Source organism: Egretta garzetta, unplaced genomic scaffold (assembly GCF_000687185.1).
Source record: "Egretta garzetta isolate BGI_Z169 unplaced genomic scaffold, ASM68718v1 scaffold94, whole genome shotgun sequence".
Lineage (NCBI taxonomy): Eukaryota > Metazoa > Chordata > Aves > Pelecaniformes > Ardeidae > Egretta > Egretta garzetta.
In genome coordinates, this window is record NW_009259683.1 from 6491385 (window position 1) to 6495010 (window position 3626).

Sequence of the window (3626 nt, forward strand, 5' to 3'; positions counted from 1 at the left end):
TATTTATGGTGTTTGCAGATTGCTGGCTGTTTGCTCTTCTACTTCACAGTGTCCTGCCTGCCAAATGCTTATCAGTCTAGCGAAGGTGACAGTTTTCCCCATTTGTGTAGGTAGCAATGGTCTTGTGTTTGACCCTCGGAGGCAAGAAGCAATATTATTAGAAGAAGCTCCTGCAAGCAATAGATAAAAGCAATCACACAGGGAGAGACAGCGAGGAAGAGCTCAAGGGAGGAGGCTGATGTTGTGGAAGCTGATAGCTTGCATTCAGGGAAAGTGCTGGCAGTTAGTTAGCTAGACAGCTGGTAACATCCAGACCTTGTGGGATTTCAGCTTCAGACAAAGCAAACAAGGATTCAGGAGTGTTGAGAAGCTATCTGGAGTGGTGTACAAGGGCAATCAGAGCTACTCGCTTCTAATTATCTGCCTCCTTCCTGCCATTAAACTATCATTATTATACATTCGAACCAATAAAGTTTAGTGAATTTAGCACCTTCTATTTTCTTTAAAAGCTGGTGCCAAAACCCTGCTTTCCTTCGTAACAGAACAGATGAAGACATCTTTAAGCCAGCCGCTACCATTCATCCATCTGTCCTTGGAGGGTGGCAGGGGACTAGGAGCAGGTTTCTGCTTGTACCACCACCGGCAGCTGAAGTATCTGTTCCACTTCACCAGAGTAACAAAAGGGCTAATTGGGTTTTGTTTTTAAGAGAATTTTCTTTCCTTTTTTTACTTCTTGCCAAGCCTATCGCTTAGTCAGTATTAAAAAGAAAATGCAGTGGCAGCTCTGTTCAGCTGCCAAAACCTAATCAACACAAAGGAGCTTTCGAGTAGCTGTCAGACGGGATTATGATATTGATCCTAACTATGTGCATGTTCCAGGAAAAGGAGCGTCTCTTTAACTAAAAGTCAGAGGGTGACAGATAATGAAAGACAAATATTTTACAGCTCGAAAGATGGTTCTGTCCCCACATTAGGAGAGCTGCCTAATTACAGCGGAGAGAAGCGGCAGCACCTGCGCATGTTAGCTGCTATCTAACCTCGTGCTCTGGGCTTCTTGTCTCCTACAAATAATCAAGTACGCAGCGAGTCCCAGCATGAATGTGAGGGTTTGAGAAACACCCGTTCTGTGAGGGAGTGATGTGTGTTATTTAATAGGCAGCTCTTCCCTCTTTGGGTCAGTAGTGAATCAAGAATTTTAGGGCTTTACTCTGCCCAGGAGGGTGACTTGGGGGTCAGAGGCAAACTCAAGGCTCCATGTATTGCTAGTTATTAGTGATGATATGACATTATTTATAACATTGGTGAAGTCGAATTCTGGGTCTGGCTCTCAAATGGAGAGATAGGTAATGGTCCAGATTTGAGTACAGATAAAATGAGATGGGCTGGGATTCATCAGACTGAATGCATCTTATGGCGGACATCTAAAGTAGGAGAGAGGAATCATAGCCTATGTTTCTAAATGTTGTCCCAGTTCTTTCCAAGTTTAATGTTAGATCGGAGGAATCCCACCTGCAAGGACTCAAAGTCCAGTATTCCAACATAGGAATAGAATGAGCGAGAAGAGCTTTTCACTTCTGAGGGCACGTGGGCCAGTGCTGAGTCCACAGGTACAGTAGGAAACTCCTAGAGAATCAAATACCACATTTCCTTGTTTATTCTGTCACCCATCATGGCTGGAAGAGACTAATACTAGTATTCTGACAACTGGTGTACATGATGGACACAACATGGGCTTTGAGGGCTAAACCTGAAACGAGCTAATAGGGATTTAGTCTTCTTTTAACTTTAGTTTTAATTATCTGGGGCCTTTATAATGCAATATACCTGCCATCGTAGGTACAGTGTAAACAGCCCATGAATGGATCTCTGTGCACTATTGCCATAGCCACCCTGAGTGGCTGCAGCCCTCTGAGCATCCCCCGGACACCCCCACCATCTCTCCTTACTACCTGGCTGCACATCTCCGGCTGCTTGGGCTCCAGCTCCTGTCGCAGAGTGGTAGCCTCTTTTGCCTAGATAGTACCATGTGAGTGATAAGACGTACTACTAACAAATAAATTATGCCCTGAGTTACAATGCCCCTCAAGCCAGAGTGTAACTTGGGTCAGAATCTGCATTCAATCTTTTAATCTTGGGTTTTCCAGATACTTCTTTTGGTCTCATGGCTCCCCAGGAAAGTCACTTAGCCTCTCTGTAACTCACGTTCCCCTTCTCTGGTGTAGAAATTGTGGTTTCCACCTACTGTGCAAGACATGAGAAGGATTCGCTGCTCAAGTATCACAGAAAACCAGGAAGAATGCCCTGAAGAAGCGCTGTGACAGCAGTACCGTGCAACGCTGTGCAAGAATCAGTTAAACGCTTTGGCTCACAAGGGGTGTTAAAATTATATACTTGTTACTTAAGACACTGTATCTTACAGAATTTTCTGCACCTAAAGACTAGGGCACATCACAAAACCCACTGCTTTTTTGCAGGACCAAGTAGGGAGGGTATCTTTTAAATAACTTGCCCTGGAGCACTGTTACTTGTCGCTGAACTGATGGTAAAGAAAATATGTTATTTTAGTGTATGTTTTTCCCTGTGTAATGAGCTACCACATCAGTCAATTTTGTTCTCTGTAATACATCAAAGCAATGGGAGTGCATTAAGAACCAAATGAGGGTCTTGGCCTCTCATCTTAGTTTTATCTCCCCCAATAATAATGAAGCTGGGTAACTTCCTAGAAAATAACAAATTGATATAAACAGCCCTGGTTTGCCAGCTACTGTCATTGCTGATGGATAGTACTACAGCCTGAATGGGTTGTCCACATAGCTATTTGTCAGCACTGTCTGTGAGGAGCTCTGTGATAACATACTGCGCTAAATTCACTCTCGTGTCTACAAAGGAATAAAAAATGGCTCATTTGAGTCAATAGATGTCACACAGAGTAAACAACAACAAAACCGGGACGTGGTTATATTGCAACCTTGCCAAGAAGATACCCTTGTTGCTGAATGGGTTGCTACTAATTTAGATGCCTGGAAACCTGGATATATGCTAGCAAGGTTAGTTCACTGTTGGTTTTTTATCTTTCTGTCAGAGGAGTTAAATATGTTTACTGCTTGCGTGCACACACAGAAAAACTGCTTTTGCATTAATCACCTACATTTCTATTATTGCTTGCAAACACCATTGCAAAACTGACAACGATCATTCCTCTCCTTGCAATCTTATTTATATCACAGGGTAGATTTGTTGAGGTGCAGACATTTCTTAAAAGATGAAAAAGTGCAGAATTATGCTTAATTTCTGTGGTTCAGAGCTGTTAATTGAAGCCTGGACCACGTGCAAGACTGGGGTTGGGCGAACAAAACAGACATCTCTGCTTATACGTGTCTGGGCCCTCCTCACACCACATCTCTCGGTATACCTTGGGCTTCCTTTAAAAAAAAAATCCCTTCATACTACAAAATATGTGCATCAAAATACTGAATTATGTAAAGTTGGATGTAGGACAGGAGCAATCATCACGCTCCATCGGTACTGCAGACAGTTGTCAACCTCTTGGACCACAGTGATGTGTCGCTGTTTCTAACGAAAAACAAAGCAATCCCGACAGCCTCAGGGGAGGACACCAGTTCCCT